The sequence below is a fragment of the Malus domestica genome, chromosome 13, assembly GCF_042453785.1.
Source record: "Malus domestica chromosome 13, GDT2T_hap1".
NCBI classification, from domain to species: Eukaryota; Viridiplantae; Streptophyta; class Magnoliopsida; order Rosales; family Rosaceae; genus Malus; species Malus domestica.
Window position 1 is genome coordinate 11,487,185 of NC_091673.1, and position 18,953 is coordinate 11,506,137.

The 18,953-nt window shown below is 38.6% G+C and overlaps 5 non-coding genes across 5 annotated transcripts; 2 read left to right on the forward strand and 3 right to left on the reverse strand.

The window, feature by feature from the left end:
• Positions 1 to 1,804: 1,804 nt before the first annotated feature.
• On the forward strand, positions 1,805 to 1,876 carry LOC114820807 (small nucleolar RNA R66). The gene has a single exon (XR_003768284.1). It is a non-coding gene; the product is annotated as a small nucleolar RNA R66 (small nucleolar RNA).
• Positions 1,877 to 1,947: 71 nt separating this feature from the next.
• On the forward strand, positions 1,948 to 2,025 carry LOC114820815 (small nucleolar RNA snoR118). Its single transcript, XR_003768293.1, has one exon. It is a non-coding gene; the product is annotated as a small nucleolar RNA snoR118 (small nucleolar RNA).
• Positions 2,026 to 11,443: 9,418 nt separating this feature from the next.
• Positions 11,444 to 11,639, reverse strand: LOC114820760 (U2 spliceosomal RNA). The gene has a single exon (XR_003768238.1). It is a non-coding gene; the product is annotated as a U2 spliceosomal RNA (small nuclear RNA).
• Positions 11,640 to 12,701: 1,062 nt separating this feature from the next.
• Positions 12,702 to 12,897, reverse strand: LOC114820770 (U2 spliceosomal RNA). Its single transcript, XR_003768248.1, has one exon. It is a non-coding gene; the product is annotated as a U2 spliceosomal RNA (small nuclear RNA).
• Positions 12,898 to 16,380: 3,483 nt separating this feature from the next.
• On the reverse strand, positions 16,381 to 16,577 carry LOC114820769 (U2 spliceosomal RNA). The gene has a single exon (XR_003768247.1). It is a non-coding gene; the product is annotated as a U2 spliceosomal RNA (small nuclear RNA).
• Between the last annotated feature and the right edge of the window lie 2,376 nt (positions 16,578 to 18,953).

Genomic DNA, 18,953 nt, shown 5'->3' on the forward strand with positions numbered 1-18,953 from the left:
AGATTTCGAGAGTAAATGGTGAATTGCCACGTGGGTAATTCCGTGTGACTAATGCGTACAGAGTGACGTCATGAGTGTTAGGGTTTCTTTGGAATGGTGGGTGGACCGGAGAGATTTTTCAGTGTGACCAGTACACGGGTTGGTAGATCACGTGTTATTATATAAATTGTGAGATATATGTGCTAAAAAATTAATAACTTAAAAGTAAAATTTCTCACTACTTCTATTAAAATACGTGGTGTACCATTTATATTTATATCACAATTAAAAATTTATCGGGGGGAATGGTAGGTTTTGTTTGTTTGTTTGTTGGGAGTTTGATTGACAACACCGAGCGGTGCAGAACCAGCCAAAGACCAAGATGTCTTTATCTCCCATTTCTACGGTGAAGTTTGAACTTTGAATTATACCACATTGATATGAGATGGTGGTAATTATTGAATTAATGATGCATTAGGGTTTCATTTGATTAAGTTTAAACCTCCAATTAGTAGCATAAACCGACTTACCAAAACAAGTTTATTTCCTTCTACCAAAAAAACACAAAAAAACAAACAAGTTTATTTCCCCATTTTCTTTCTTGAATATACTTGACTTTTAATATATTATGGCTTATTAATATATTTGACTTTTATTTTCTTAACAGTTAATTCCCTTATTTTCTCTCTTGAATATACCATTGACTTTTTGTTAAATGTAATTTAAAGGAAACTACAATGATAGACATGTTATCGCAATGATGAAAAATAATTATGCCTATACATTTTTGTGCGAGTTTGATACCCACTTAAGCCCCTCTTTCACCCTACCAACTAGTAATTTAACTTACTAACACTATCTCGTTTGTTAAAAAAAGAAAACAAAGAGAATTACAATCTTTCAAAAGGATATCAAATCTAAATAGTCCAATGTGGCTACCAGACGAGCCTTGACTATGTTTACTGTATATTATTTGTATATAGAGGGTTTAGAAGTAAAACTAACAACACAGTTGATATTACTTTTTTTTTTTTTTGGTAAAGAACACATTTGATATTTCAAACGGTATCTAATTTGGATTGTACCATTTTATATCCTCATGAAAAATTAAATAGTGAACCAAAAAGTATCACATCACCTGGTGACTGTCGTGGCTCAATAAATTCCATCGTAATCAGATTCTAGGTTCGATTCCTGGAAGGTATATTTTACTTTACTATATTTCCACAAACGTTTGGGCTTTGGTCTTCTTCTTTTTTTCTGTAGGCCCAATAAGGTCCAGGAAGTTTTGGGTTTGCAGTTCCTAAATTGGGCTGTTTATGTTGGATCCAATCCAAGTGAGCCTAATGTAATGGTTCATTCGTAATATCACTAACACGAAGGGGCTTTTCATAGTATAAATCTCAACCATTTCATCACCCCACAACCCTAATCCTTCCTAAAAATTCCAGTATCTAAACACACCCTCCTTCCCTCCCCTCCCCTTCTGCTATTTTTTATTTTATTTTTTGGGTTTTGGGGATAAAAATGGAGAGAAAGTATCGTGGTGTTTGCTATCGTGCGCCTCTTGATGAAGCCTTGGATCCCATTAATCTGGATCTTTAGGGTTTATGTTCTTTATAAAGAACGAGGAGGTAGATTTTGTGCAGGAACGTTGAGTCGCTTCGCCTCTGAACAATAACCAGGCTCAGTGAATAACACCCTGCCAAATCCCCTTTTCATTTTTTATTTTTTATTTTCCATCCGACTGTTTGTTTGTTTATTTTTGCATCTGATATTATATTAAATTGATTTGTTGAAGAATTTGGATTTGCGTAGTGGGGGCTCCGATGATGGATTAAATCTTCGAGACCTGATCATGGAATTGATGATAACTATAAGCATGGTTTCTGAGGATCCCTTTAATTTTATTTTTTTATTTTTAAGAATTTTAATTTTAAAAAAAATATTTATTTGGAGTGAGAAAGTATAGATGATGAAGTCAGCACTGGGCTCTGAGTACATTTGATGCACAAATAATGCAGCCTAGAAAGCTATTTCTGATATATTCCAACTTCTCTCTCGTTCTAAATCATTTTCTTAGGAGATGGGTCAGCCACTTGAAGTAAACCAGCAGCAAGCACATCAGCAGATCGTTCCGTTCCATCTCATGGCGATGCAATGGATGTGAACCCCCAACGATCACAACTTCCTGGCCAACATGAGCCATTTTCTTCACCTGAGCGGGACAGATGAAACGATCAAACAAAAATATAAGTGGTTTTGGGTTTATGCATCTCAAAGCACAACAACGAAATTACTTCGGAGGAGAAAGTGAAAGAATTATTCTTGCTTCCACATTACTCCATGTACTTTCGGGCTAGGCTTCCCCTTCCTTGTGGTCTAACACACAGCACACAACGGAGTACTTGCACCTTAGAGTAGCATGTAACATATTCTAGCATTGGCTCTTGGAATACTGTCTGGGAAATACCTTGCTTTGATCACTCGAGCCCATAGAGAATTGGGTTCATGTATTAGACGCCAACATTGCTTTGCCAACAGGACGAGGTTGAACTCATCCCGGTTCCTAAAACCCTTACCTCCTTCCTTTTCACCAAGCCAATAGAAGCCCAACTAACCGAGTGGATTTTGTGCTCCCCTTCCTTTTGGCCCCACCAAAACCTGACAACTGCCGAATCGATATCGTTGCACAATTTTTCAGGGAAGCATAATACATTCATGGGATATGCAAGAATTGTGAAATCTCGTCCTTGGAATTTCGTTATTTAATTTACGTATTTCATATCTATTAGGTTTTATTAACTATATTTTTGTTAATATTAGAATTTTAATTATTTAGTTACAAAGTTTGGTTTTTCATAATTAGTATTAAAGAAAAAAAGAAGAAGAAGAAGAGACTAGAATCTACCAGATGACAGTAGGAGAGAGCCAATGAGAAAAGAAAGAAAGGATGGGAAATGAGAGAAAGGGTAAGCAGGGGATCTTTGACCCGCACCCTTTTGCGACCCAACCTGGTCGAAAACAATGGAACCTGTTGGTTCCTCTAGCCAAATTTTGGTGATTTAAGCCGAGCAACCACCTGGGAAACACTCCATGACCTTCCCTTTACCTATTCCACCCAAAAAATTGATGAAAATGGCTTTGAAATTGTGATACCCGCACGGGTGGGTGCGGGGGTCCCTTGCCATCAATCGACCAATTCTGAAATGATTCCCTTCGATCACCACCGCCTATAGCGAGCCCAGGAACAAAGCCCAAACAACTGTAGGGGCGACGGAGCACCGGAGGTGATGGATCGAAGCCACCCATTTCTAAGGTTTCCGGGGGGTTCGAGGGAAATTAGAGCTTTTTCCGGCCAAATTGGCCTTAGTCATAGGTATGAAATTTGCTCTACTCATTGAGATCTACATTTCTGTGAAATTTGGTAATCTTTGGAGTTAGTCGGAAAATTGGGTTTCTGTTCGTTGGAAACTGCCACTCGTGGTGGCCAGTGGACCCACAATGTCTTTCTAAGTCCAATTAGATGCCTTGATTTCATATTTGATATCCATATGATGTGATTTGATTATTTGAACCTAGTTTCACTATGATACATCACTTGATCATTATACGAATCGACAATTCGACCGTTGGATCGTCTCCAAACTTTAGTGCGTTATAGCACATAATATTTGAGCACATTAGAAACTGACGGATCGAGAATCTGACATACGGATCCTCCCGAATTGAATATCTAAGTTTGTAAAACTAATTGTTGACCGCCATTTGAATTGGTGATTGGCGGAGATCTAACCGTTGGATCACAATGAGATTTAAATATCTTGTTCTACGATCTTAATGAGACTCTTGGGAAGATACGGATATGAAATCCTATATATGAATCTTCCGGATTGAATTATGTAGAATTGTGGACCCCATCTTTGACCGAGAGTTGACTTTTGGGCATCATGTCTCGAAACATTCTAAATACTAAAATTAGTACTATAGGAAACTTAAGTGAAGTCTAGTGGGCCTACATTGGATAGAGAGTGAATTGAATATATGTGATATGGTTATTACCATGATTTCTTATATTGGTATTATTTGTGAATATGACTTGGTTTTATAATGTGATTTGAAATGTGATTTTATATATTTAACCATAGACCTATATTTATTAAACATGATTTGGCTTCTGTATTGATGATGATTGTGAAATGTGATTGATGTGCATATTTGAAATGTGGTTTGATTTGCATGATTGGTATAATGTGATGAAATGTAAGGGCTAGTAGTGGACCATTAACCCATTGCCATGGGGTTTGTTGTTTCAGAGCTTGTTTCATATCCCATTTCATTGTTTCATTTCTCGCTTCGTTGATCTGTTCTAAATTTAGTACTTGTGCTTTGTTTCATTTTGTTAAGCCTTTGTAAATTGAGCACTTGGTTCATGTTTTGTTCTTCAAGCCGTTGATATGTTTCTTGGCCTTTCGCTCGGTTCCGTTGAGTGATCCGAAACTGGGTATCTGCTGGGGTTCCATTGAGTGGTCTGGTTCCTTGCTCCGTCTGGATTTCGTTGAGAGGTCTGGAATCCCTCGTGATCCGCGATTCCGTTGAGTGGTCCAGAATCGTATCTTACCTTGGATTTCATTGAGTGGTCTGATATCTATTGTACTCCGCGATTCTGTTGAGTGGTCCGGAATCGTATCCACTTGGATTCCATTGAGAGGTCCAAAAACCCTTATATTCTACGATTCCCTTGAGTGGTCTGGAATCCCGCTTGGTGTTTTGGTTCCGTTAAGTGTTCCGAAACTTGATGTTGTTGGATTTCATTGAGTGGTCCGAAATCCCATTCTTCAGAGATGTAGGTTTCGGCCGAACATTGTCGCTAGCCCTGCATTTTAATGCTTGGTATATAATATAGATTGATGCGATTGTGGAATGGTGTGGAAAGCATGTGTGTACATGATTGGCATACCTGTGTGAATGAGATAATGAAAATTATTATTTGGCTTAGGGTTGATGTGTAACAGTGGTACATGGATGGTCCTGCTTGGTATATCCGCGATAGGGGACCATACATATTTCATGGGTGATCATGATTAGTATATTCACGATGGGTGATCACCGCCTGCACGATTAGACTATGCATATATAGTTCTGCTTGGTATATCCGTGATGGGGGACCATATGTATTAAGGGGTGATCATGCTTAGTATATCCGCGATAGGTGATCACTGTCTGCACGATGAGATTATGCTTATGGTTCTGCTTGGTATATCTACGATGTGGGACCATATGCATTCTAGGGGTGATGAGGATTAGTTGTACTTGGTACATTTGAAATAGGCGACCGTAGTTTAGTTGGATTTCGTTGAGTGGTCTGAAATCCTTACTCTTGCTCACTTCCATAAAGTTAGTCTGGCCCCTAGATTCGAGTGAATATAAATTGTTCACAGTAGACATTGTGTTTATAAATTGGATTTATCATGTTATTACTTGGAATCCAGGTAGGGAATTATGTTGAATTCCTTTATTAAATTTTGTGATTTGATATGTGATCTTGTTGACTGATTAACGTACTTAAATGTTAATATCGTGCATATGTGATTCATGGAATTGATTAATTGGAGTGATTGTGGAATGATGTTGGATATGATTGTTATTATTACGATCAGATTAGTTGACCATTGTGACTAGAGAATAATATTGTGCTTTGTTGATTCTTTAATATGTTAAATGCTATGAACTGCGAATTTATATGGGAAACATGATGATTTATGTGATGGATGAAATGAAAATGTTGATTGTTATGTGGGATTGCTATGTAGCTTGAAACTAGTAATTTCATGCTTGTCAAGTTCTAAAAATTGATTGATGAGTGCTATGATTTTCTACTTAAAAGTATTGTGATAAAAGTCGAGCGTAGTGTTTGACGAACTACGAATGGCTTGATCCCTGTTTAGGGTACGTAATGCAGCCATAATGTATACAAAAAATTACTACGCAATTGGATCGTGAGAGTGTGTATGGCTCATATCTCGAAAGCAGGGTATGATAGAAGTACATGTATTTAGTGATGTCATGTGTTGATCCTGGACGTGTGTCGAGATCGAAACGTGACAGGAATGGCCTGAGTCACAACCTTAATTAACACCTCTCTACTAGCTTGGGATAAGAAATTTTGTTTCCAACCTTGGATTTTTGCAATAACTCGATCCTTGACAAACGCCAAAGCCTACCTCTTAGATTTACCCCAAGTCGTTGGCATACCCATATACAATCCAGGGTCTTCCACCATTTGCATACCCAAAACCCCACACAACTCCATCCGAGTCGCGAACGGGATGTTGGCCCTAAAAAATACATGACTTTTGCATATTAACCTCATGTCCCAACGTTAAGCAATAAGAGTCGTGTAACATCCCACATTTACCAATGGAGAGGGGGTGATGTGCCTTCTATGTACATACCCACCTCCATATAACACGAGGCCTTTTGGGAACTCACTGGTTTCGGGTTCTATCGGAACTCCGAAGTTAAGTGAGTTCGAACGAGAACAGTCCTAGGATGGATGACCCATTGGGAAGTTCTCGTGTGAGTACCCAGAAACAAAACAATGAGGGTGTGACTAAGGCCCAAAACAGATAATATCGTGTTATAGCGGAGTCGAGACTGAGATGTGATAAAATGGTATCAGAGCCACTTTGCCGTGTGATGCGAGTGTGCCGACGAGGACGTTGGGCTCCTAAGGGGGATGGATTGTAACATCAACCAACAAAAAAAGGGTGATGTGCCTTATATGTACATGCCCACCTCCATATAACATGAAGCCTTTTAGGAACTCACTGGCTTCGGGTTCCATCGGAACTCCGAAGTTAAGCAAGTTCGGGCGAGAGCGGTCTTAGGATGGGTGACCCACTAGGAAGTTCTCGTGTGAGTTCCCAGAAACAAAATGTGATGGCGTGGTCGGGGCCCAAAGTGGACAATATCGTGCTACGGCGGAATCGAGACTAGGATGTGTCAAGTCGAGGATCCTCACAATTCTGACATTTCGGTATCGAAGTTGCAAGAGTATGAGGGTATCATCAACAAAGAATAGGTGGGAGAGAGTGGGGCCGTGCATACTAAGTCGAATTCCCTTCAAAAAGTCATCCTCCACCACCCTTGTATTAGCCTAGACAAGACGTCACTCACGATGAGGAAAAGGTATGCTGAGAGAGAATCCCTTTGTTGGAAGCCCCTCGACGGTTTAAATTTCTTCCCATGCTGCCCATTGATAAAGACAAAAAAATACACCATGGATACACATCCCATCACCATGTTGACTTACCACCGGTTGAAACCCATATGGAGCATAACTGTTTCTAAAAAAATCCCATTCTATGATGTCATAGGCCTTGTTCATATCAATCTTCATTGCTAATTCAAACTTCGTCTTGACTTTTTAGAGTTTTAGAAAGTGGAAGACCTCATGTGCTACTAGAATATTGTCCTGAATTTATCTTCCCCCAACAAAGGCATTTTGGCTCGGGGAGATCAGGGACGACAACTAGGGCTCCAGTCAATTAGCTAAGATATTCGATAAGTTTTATATGAATAGTTACAAAGGCTAATCAGACGGAATTGTCCCATCAAAATCGAGTTTGTAACTTTTGGAATGAAAAAAATATGGGTTGAATTAAGCTTCCTTAGGCTGTCATCACCATTAGCAAAAGCACGAACCATTGCATTTACCTCCCCTTGAATAACATCCCAGTAGGAGTGGAAAAACACCTCATCGAAACCATCGTGGCTTGAGGCCTGCAGACTACCCATCTGAAAAATGACCATCTTGATTTCAGCTAAATTAATCGGGCTCGAAAAATGAGAGTTCATCTCCTCAGTGACATATGGTTGTGCACTATTCAAAATCGACTCCCATTCCCGACTGCCCTAAGAGGTGAAGAAACACTTGAAATGTGCATTGACCACCAGTTGGATATCGACTAATCCCTTCTTCTAATTCTCATGCGCATCTTGCATTTTCTTAATCTTATTGAAGCAGCGGCATTGGATAGTAGTTTGGTGAAAGAAGCGGGAGTTCGAATCGCCTGTTTGTAGCTATTTGATACGGGATTGTTGATGCTAGAACTTCTCGTCCTTTTCCTCCAATTTATCTAGCAGAGCAGCGACACCTTTAATCTCATGTTGGTTTCCTTTGAAATGAGATCTACTTTAGTTCAGAAGATTCCCCTTGCAAAAATTAATGCGCTGTAGCCAATGGTCCACCTCACCTAAACCACCTATGATACTTCAACTTTTCTCAATCGCCACCCTGCACCCATCCACCTAAGCCCAGAAGGCCTCGAATCTGAAAAGTTTTTTTCCTTTGGGAATAGCCGGCTCCGTGCTTAAGATTAATGGACAGTGGTCTGAGCCATGCACTATGCCATGAACAACAGAGGTGTTAGGCCAATGGGATTGCCAGCTTTCATTAACTAGGCCCCAATCAAGAAGTTCATGTACCAAGCTATTATTCCTAGTGCCCTGCCATATGAAGTTTGGGCTGCTAAAACCCAAGTCAATTAGTCTCATAGTAGACATAAACTTCTAAAGATATCTTGGTCTTGTGTGCAAATCCTCCATGCCGCCTGATTTCTCAAATTCCCATAAGAACTCATTAAGGTCTCTTCCACAAAACCAAGGGTCAGCAGTGGGCTCCAACACCCTTGTAAGCCAACCCATAACTCCCTCTTGTCTGCCCTATAAGGAGTGCTATATATCCATGAGTCTTGAAACCAATCACAATGATCATTCTCTCGTATCATGGTATGGATCAAATTCTTAGTCGCAACTTTGATAAGAATTTCCATAGAATCGTTCCATTAGAGGCTCAACCTACCAGCCGTCATCACTGGTGGAACATCCCATTCATGAGTATACCCCATTCTCCTTCTCACCCTTTGTAATCTATGGCTTTTCATCTTGGTTTCAAATAAAAACACCACAGAGGGTCTATGTTTTCGTATGAGTCCGTGAAGGGCTCAAACCACCATGTTCGACCTTAGACCACGACAGTTCCATAAGAGGTGCATCATATCGATTTTACAATTGTTTAAGGTCGGCCGCCACCACCCCAGGGTTCTTTTCCCACCCTTCGCTCCTGACTCTCATCCTCAGCAATACCATTAAGGTAGTCCCAGATATTGTCTTCTTCCAACACTGGGACATCTTGCAGGTCATCCTCTGCAAAGATTGCATTCTCAACTGCAGACCACTGTTCTCGCATGGACATACCATCAAAACAACATTTTTTCCTTCTTCCTTGTGTTATGCTGCCTTCCCCAGCTTTTGCATTTTTCTTAGGAGATTGCACTCCTAGATAAGACTTCTTGTCATTGCTTCACTTCAAGCCCATCTATTCAAAGATATTGGGCTTTCCTTGGGCCATCTCCACCTCACATGGAATAGCCATATTGGAGATTACAAGATTTGGGAATGGGTCTCCAAAGATCCCCTGCATTATTGGGTTACTAGGTTGGCCACCAGATGGAGATGACTCACCTAATTTGGGTTTGTAGCAAGGCCCATCCCTCATACATTGTTCCACCAGGTCTTGAATGCTTACACCCCCCTCCCGGGCGGTGGGCTTGAGTATCTGACCTAATCAAATTAGGGTAGCCATGCCCAAATCCATCACCCCTCGTAATTATATTATGAGCCTCACGTGGTAAGGTCCCACCAATTGTTACTTGGAAAAAGCAGTTGTGTTCCTTACTTCTCGCGATGCCAACAAAGAGGGTTTTAGGTTCAGGGAACGTTGGTCTGTAAGCCCTCCCCCTCCCCCCGGTTGGGCTAAAATGAACACTAAGTGCTGATATGCCCAATTCTTCCACATTTGTAACAAAAGTCTTGGAGCTGTTCATACCTAAATTCAATTCATGAGTCCATATCTCTAGATCTTGGTAGCCAGCACCACGTGATGAATGGATTTCCAGTATTAACCAGGGTTTTTTTTACTCTTAGAAACCCTATCGCCGTCATTGGGTCCTCTAGTTCAATGAACTCCCCCACCTCGGCTGAGAAACGCTTGGCACTATTCTCAGTGCATAAGTTGAGGGAAGACCTTTTATCTGGGCCACTTCCAAGTAGATTTCCTCTAGAGACATGTTACTAGGCCATCTCTTCACATAGAAGTTTTGGTAAGACAGAGAAACCGCTAAATTGTCATTCGCATCGACCTAGTCCCAAATGATATTTTGGGTTTTGCATATATAAGCCTTTATCTAAATAGATCTCCATTTTTGGCAACAACAGTTGGAGACATTTTGAAAATATTATCTAGGACTCTAGGTCAACTTTTTGAAAATATCCAAAGGGTTTCCCATTTTTAATGGCCTCATCTTTTTCCTTTGTCACCTAGAGTCATGTAATAAATATGAACCTTATAAATTTTTAAATGCGTTCATTTTTGTTATTGTTTATTAAGAAAATGAAGGATTCGAGCTGGAAACCTCTTTTCTACAACTGAGAGAAAAATATTGCTAATTAAACTAAGTGTGTTAGGTTTTAACAATGCATAAACAAATCATATTTTATGAATATGATGTAGTTTTTTAGTTGTATAAAGGTAAACTAAGAATGTGATATCCACGGATGGAGAAAATGGAGGAAGTAATCTGGCATTTCAAGGAGCTAACCATTATTCAATGGAGGGAGGAGAGTTTGGAATTGTTTCTGGGACTGGGGATTTTACATTCTTTAAGGGGTATGGGATTATGGAAATAGAGTCCATGGATACAGAGAATCATAGATCTGTTCTTAAATTTAATGTCAAACTAAAGCACTACTAGTGAAAGTAAACGGCATTTGATTTCTATTTGTTTTTGCGAACGGTTGTTATTGACATTGCAAAAAGTTAATCTTCCTCATACAGCCATATTTATAATAGCAACAACACTGCAAAAATGTCGACCTCACTCTAACTTATAATAGCAAGTGCTTAGAAATTGTCCCAATTTTACTACTTAGGTGTTGAGTTTGTAAGAAAATACTTACTCATATACTTATAATAACAAGTGCTTAAAAATTAAATAATAAACATGCATATTTAAAGTAATGTTGTATTGTATTTTATACTTATCTTGTTTCTCCCACGTTTTTTGTGCAGCCGATGTGGGATATGAAACGTATACAAACAGCAAAGTGTAGATGGTATTGCCAAAAGCTAATTGGAACTTCAATTTGAGAAATAAAAGGGGATAATATATACAAGTGACAAACTAAAATGGCTGTTTTGACGTTTTTGAAACATTGTGTGAAAATTTAAAAGTAAGGCCCCTAGGCAAATTAAAGGAAGAGAATCTAAAAGCACATACGAGCTGGGACGAGGAGAGGAGGTCCAAAATAAAAATGAACATCGCTACAAAATTGGCTTCACACAGATTGATTGGTATTGCTTAATATAGGTTGGGGAATGAAAACTTAAAACTAGGATTTGGTGGGTTGTGCCAGGCCCAAGCAATAGTGCAACGCTTGGACGACACACGAAAGCTCTAGTAGCAAGCTACTAAAATGAGCTCTCACCCTTAAAAAATTAATTTAATATCATGTGGACTATTGGTCCACGTATCAGATATAAAACTGATAAGAACAGATACTACACTTGATCTTAGCCAAAAGGCCGAGAAAGGTATGCTTATGTTAATATTGGGCATTTGTTTTTATACGCAGTTCATTCTTCTACTTTCTTCCGTGGTCGATGTGGGATTCTAATGCACTATTTCGAAGTACTCTGTCTGTCCTCGTACTTCAACCCAAGTTCACCTAAGGCCTCTCCGCAGCTCCCGTAAAGCATACCCAGAAAAGCAAATGCATTAAGCTAATAAGATAAAAAAACTAGAAAAAATTAGTGAAAGTACATAACTGAAACTACAGCTCTTGGGAAATATGATGAAAACCGAAAGTTGCCCCCAACAGATTAACAACTTCTTGCGATATTTCCAAACCGCCAAAATTTTCGTACAATTATCCGTTAATGGATGTTTGAGATGATGGCCTTGAGCTTCTTCTGCAATGCTTCAATTTCTCCTCACCACCAACACCAAGGTCTCTTCTCTCTCTCTCTCTCTCTCTCTCTCTATAACAGTAAAGTTTTGTGCTAAAAATTTCAGCCAAAGTGAAGGTTACAAGAAGCAAAGGCCTTGAAGAAGCGAAGAATCTCATAAGAACTGTTGGGATTCCATAAAAAACCTCTTCTCCAGCAAAATCTCTTGAGAATGGCAAATGGGTCAAGCTCATCTGCGGCGCAAGCTTCGAGGATGTGGTTGATATCAGGAACCTTTCTCTGGTTTACACTCTTGCCGGAGATAATTAACTAAAATTTAACTGATTTTTTGCTGACTAAGTGAGAATAGATATTGGATTAAATTGATGTTAATTGCTTGACAAACGATTGGTTGCGATTGATTGCATAGACTCTGTAGCGGATGTGTCAGTGGTGAGTGCAGTGAACGAGGGGATTGATGCAGCAGTTGGGATTTTCAGTGGAATCACAGCACAGTGTTGCTTGTATAAAGGATTATCCAGAGCATCTCCTTCAGGCACTTAAGAGAGGCCGTTTCTTTGGTTGGGAACTGTCAATTGTTCCAATAAATACTTGAGTAATGGGCTACGTTTGGCTTCTAAATTCTAACCTAAACTGTGATAATACAAAAAACATAATTAGGTTGGGCTGTTAAAGACTAAACTATGATTTGGTGGGTTGTGTCAGGCCCGAGCAGTGGTGCAACGCTTAGATAACACACGAAGTCTCCAATATCAAGTTATTGTAATGAGCCCTCACCCTAAAGAAATTAATTTAATATCGTCTGGACTATTGGCCCACCTATTAGATATTAAACTGATAAGAATAGATACTACACTTGATCTTAGCCAAAAGGCCGAGAAAGGTGTTATTATTTCGTTGGTGGGCTTCCCTTTTTATACAAATTAACTCTTCTAATTTAATAAGTTGGCCGATGTGAGATTGTAATACTTTATTGCAGTGCTGTTTCTAACTTTGTACTCTAATACAATTACATCTTATCACTCTCAGGCCTACAAAACCATGTCTTATCATCAAAATCCAAAATTAAAAATAAAACTTAACACTAAAACGAAACTAAGCTTTACACTAGGATCTCCACATTAGGATTGAACAAAGAGGATTATACAAGCAAACTCTCTTTATTGATACTTCAATATCTTACAATGCTTGGTGAACCAAGTATGAATGCTCAACCAAGTCTCTACTACTAAGCCCTCTTAAAAGTCTCAATGCTCAACTCAGTCTAAGAATACAAAGCATAAGCACACCTATTTATAGGCAAGGGAGGATGTCTCCCGAACCTCACCTAGGACTAAGAAATATTATACTCTTTTGTCTCTTTTCTACAATAATGGGTGAGAATCTCTCTTTATAACTCATTACACTTTACTTTAGTCACACTCACTTCATGTCTTATCGATGCTACGTGTCGTCATCATATTCCACCACGCTTCCGCATGCATTAGTTCCATCATTCACATCAACCTAGTCCTAGATGATATTTTAGGTTTTGCATATATAAGCCTTTATTTAAAGGGAACTTTAACGAAAAGTATCCGGTACTGTTCACTTTAACGAAAAACCACATTTTTACACTAAAAAGTCAATCCTGGTACTATTCACTTTACCCTTTATTTTGTTCTTATCATTAAAACTCAAAGTTTTCAAGTCTTTTCCATTAGTTTTCCTTTATTTAAAAGGATCTCCATTTTTGGCGAACAATAGTTGGAGACTTTTTGAAAATATTATCTGGGACTCTAGGTCAACTTTTTGAAAATATCCAAAAGGATTCCCATTTTCAATGGCCTCATATTTTCCCTTGTCACCTAGAGTCACGTGGTAGATATGAACCTTATAAATTTTTAAGTGCATTCATTTTTGTTATTGTTTATTAAGAAAATGAATGATTCGAGCTAAAAACCTCTTTTCTACAACTGAGAGAAAAATATTGCTAATTAAACTAAGTGTGTTAGGTTTTAACAATGCATAAACAAATCATATTTTATGAATATGATATAGTTTTTAAGTTATTGTTTGGACCCAAATTTACACTAACGGCCCGTGCAATCAAGGGCTGTTGATTGAGCATAACTCCACACCATTAGATATCAAGAAGATAATTTTGTTATTGTTAAAGGATAATATTATGATTTTTCATCATAATAATTATTTTTTAATGATAAATTACCTTGATATTTTCTTGTACAAGATAAATGGGGATATGCATTAAGGCACGACATCAAATAATGAAGCATGCATGATGGAATTGAAGCATGAAAGATGGGATTGGATTTCTTGAAACTGTTATTATCCAATTCAAGTTTGGTGATAATGATGATGATTAAGTGTTATCATGCACTTGGCTTGGTACTGATCAGGATGGTCAAAGATGATGGAATAATCGTGAGATAATGATTACACTTCGCGATTTGTAACGGATTGCATGAGTGCATTTGGACAATAAAATGGAGAAGGGAGTCTCTTGGTTGAAGTAGGAAGCATGACTTAATGCATTATCACTTGGTCATTCATTGGGCTAGTGTGAAAATATGTGGCTATCAAGAAAAGCCATGTTATCTGCTCAAACTCATTAGATTCTTCATCGCTATAAATATGAAGCATTGTGCAACGTGCTGAGCCTCTCCAATTCAACACACAAATTGCCCTGCTAAAAGCCTCTCAACAACCTTTGAGATTTTATCCTTCTCCTCATTCTTCTTGCCAACACATCTTCAGTTTGGATAAATAGCACTGTGAAAGCAACTGACGACATCTTCAGTTTAGATAAACATCACTGGAGCCGTAGAATAAGCCGATCAATGAGCACTTTCAGTTTGGATAAACAACACTGCTTCAAGACAGATTGATTATTTATCTAAGTCTTGGTCGACAAGGACTTTCAAGTTCTTATTGGTAGAGGTCATTTCATCAGCCTTCTTGGCGAAGTGAGGTGTTACAGGTTACTAGGAAACGTTGAGTTGTTTTATGATTGGATATTCACAAGTACACTTTAGATTTCGGCATTCCGACGGTCGAATCACATTTATCATCCAGACATACATCTCTTTCAAGTATTTGTGTCCATATAGTCTGGTACCAGTTTGATGTGCTTATACTCTTACAAATATAATCACCGTGACCGAACCTGACATCGATGATTTGTGAACTTCGCAAAGACTAGCAGCTTTGTCTTTAGGCTCTAGAACCCGAAGGCCGATATGTGTTCCTTTCTTGACTGCAGTTGCAAGATCAAGAAGTTAGCAGCGTGCTCAACGCGACATCATCATATTTTACTCCTCAGCCGAGCTCGGCTGTCGAGTTGGCACACCTTGCACATAACCGAAGGACGTAGTTAACTCATTATTTACTCGGCATGTGCGCCATGTAGGCTTGGTAGTTTTTAGGGTCAACAGTTGTATAAAGGTAAACTAAGAATGTGATATCCATGGATGGAGAAAATGGAGGAAGTAGTCTGGCAATTCAAGGAGCCAACCATTATTCAATGGAGGGAAGAGAGTCTGGAATTGTTTCTGGGACTGGGGATTTTACATTTGTTAAGGGGTATGGGATTATGGAAACAGAGTCCATGGATATAGAGAATCATAGATCTGTTCTTAAGTTCAATGTCAAACTAAAGCACTATTAGTGAAAGTAAATGGCATTTGGTTTCTGTTTGTTTTTGCAAACGGTTGTTATTGACACTACAAAAAGTTAGTCTTACTCATATAGTCGTACTTATAATAGCAACAACACGGTCCCTGCCCTCGTCTCTTAGGACTGCCAAAGGCACAACGCAAATAAATTAAATCAACTCATGTGTTGCTCAGGAAATACTTAAAAAGAAAAACAAAGGGGTGTGCTATCCACACACCCCAAATTACTTCTCACACACTCCTTGTTAATTTATGTCCGTTGATCTTCTTCAATTCATCCGATCCGACGGTCGAAAATTAGAAGAATGTGTGAGAAGTAAAATGGGGTGTGTGGATATCACATCCCAAAACAAAATAGAAACAAAGAGGTATTTTGTAGTCATCTATTCTCCAAAGTTAATTTTGGTTGTGCTCAATCAACTTATTTGATGAATTTTTTAGAGAGATCTCGTTGTGTTATTTCTCTAATTAGAAGGAATTGCTGAAACGATCTAGAGTGAATAACGCTCTTGCTCGCGTAACCACAGAGGAGGCAAGTCAGATCATCGATCATCCACGTGCCTCCTAGTGAGGTTTGCTTGGGAGGGTGTCATTACAAATTCTCCATGAACAAACCCCAACTTTGGGAAGAACACGAGCGCTTGCATATTCCTGAAGTTGCTTGGGTTGGGCCGTCAAATTTTATACTTTGATTTGGTGGGGTGTGCCAGGCCCAAGAAGTAGTGCAACACTTAGGCGACCCATAAAAACCCCAATAGCAAGCTATTGTGATGGACTCTTCCTCTTAAAAAATTAATTTAATATCATGTGGACCAATGGTCCACGTATCAGATATTAAACTGATAAGAACATATACTACATTTGATCTTAAACCAAAAGGCCAATAAATGTATGCTTATTTCACTGTCGGGCTTTCGATTTTATCCCACATCAACTCTCCTACCTCCTCGATGTGGGTTTCCCCCCATAGTCTCTTGTAGCGCTGTTTCTAACTTTGCACTCTTAACCAAGGAAGAAAAAATCAATAATATCAGCAATATTTCACCAACATTAATTGTTTTTTTGAAGGTCCGATATTTTTTTAACTATCCAAATGATTTTCATCAAAATATCACAATATTATCGATAATATCATAATATTTTTGAAATTATCAATAATATTGTAATATAATATTAAAAAATACTTAAAAATGTTGAGATATCTCAACACATAATACACTTGATCATAACCCTAAGGCCAACCAAGACATGCTTTTCTCAGCTTGGGAATGTGGGTTTTAAAGGCATTCTTGCTTGCTCACTGCCCTCACATGGGCGATGTGGGACTCGACCAAGGAAGAAAATAGGAATTTCGGCCGGAAATCCACACCCACTTTAAACGGCCATAACTTTGTCAAAACTCAACAAAATCTAGCAAGACAAAAACGAAAGTTGTAGCCCTCGAAGAGACGAAGAGAATGGTACCTCACACGACATCTGAATCGTCGTGGTTTGGCCAGAAAATTCCTCGAAAGTCACTGAGGTCGCCGGAAACTGGGTAAGATTCAAATGAGTGTAACTTTTTCAATACTCAACGAAATTGAGTGAAACAAAAAGGAAAGTTGTACTACTTGATGAGACGAAGAGATTGATACCTTGCACGCCGGCCAACTGGCCGTGGTTTGGCCGGAAAACCAGTGTCAAATTCGGCACATTATTCTTTATCATTTTATTCACTTCCCTTTTTTTTTTTTAATATCCTAAATAAAACCTCCCAATATTGTACTAATTAATTATATATAAATGATTATGGTGTGTTTAAACTTCTTTCATTAATTACTACATATTTTCTACACTCACAATGTTTGCCAGCTCGCTATATAATCAACTTAAATCAGTTAAATCCATCATGCAATGCATAATGCGTTTCCTTCCAATTTTTTGTGATAAACTAATAGATAATTGACTAAATAAACATCCTGCAAAGTTTCATTAAAAATTTCCAAGTTTTTCTTACAATTTCCGTGGTTTCCATGTAATTTTTATCGATATCGATATTATCCCGATATTTCCATCGATATTTCCGTGTTTTCGGACTACCGATATTTCCGATATTACCGATATTTTCTTCCTTGCTCTTAACACAATTACATCTTACCACTCTCAGGCCAAAACCAGGAATGTAACATCACATGGGATTGATCGATGAGAGCAACCAGTCCTCTTTCTCGTCCTCTTCCTGGCTGCATCATCTTTGCTTCTCCTCCGTGGCTCGGTTTGAAAGATAGAGCTGGAAACAAGAAATTCAGGGGGGAAGCCGAATCTGCAAAAGCTTTCGTTTAAGAGAATGCAGAAACAAGCCGGAACCATTTCAATTTGCTGTAGTTTAATTTGTTTAAGAAAGTTGATGTTTTGCTGAAAGCAAATTGCTCTAATCCAACTTATGCTGAAATAAACAACATATATTTATCGGATTCGCTTATTAGAGCAATTCCAGCTGTTCCCAAAAGAGGTAAGAGCCTTTTAACTGCCCAAAACATAAAAAAAATTGCTTTAGCGGGCCATGGCGATTAGGGGGCTCCGTCTAGGCCGTTGTGCTGCCCACCCAACTTTTGGCCGCCCTTCCATTGGCAATGGATGACATTAGTCAGTGGAGGGTGGGCCTTGCGACATACGCTAGCCGACAGAGTCCAATGGCTCTTTGCCCTGCGTGTCTTAGATTGTTGGATTTCTAAACGGTTATTTTTTTTCTCGAAAATCCTTTTGTTGTGCCATATGGAACAATCATGATTAATCTAATTGTAAAAAATAAAATAAAAAGAACAATTAAGTCTATAAAAACTCACCATCTTCTTTATTCCCCACACTACAACTCATTATTTATTTTCACTGTTCTAAAAATCTCCGCTTAAGCGTTGGGCGGTTGGCCATTGTCTCGATTAATGTCTAAGCGTTTGAAAATTAAGAAAGGGCGCCTAGACCTGCTGAGGCGCCCTCCTAGACTGCTTAGGCATGCACCTAGCCCGCCCAAACCCGCCTAGGCAACCGCCTAGATTGCTACTCACTTAGACACTTAGACAGAAAATAGATAACATTCATTTTGTATTTTTTTTTAATAAATTGTAAGAGACTTATTGAATACTTAAATGAACACACATTATATGCTTGTTTCCCATGTTTTTCCCTTATATTTCAATACTTCATATTATATATATATCATTCTATTTTGTAGTTTATAATGAAATTATTTATATTTTAAGTATAAATAGACATTTATTTACACAAAATAT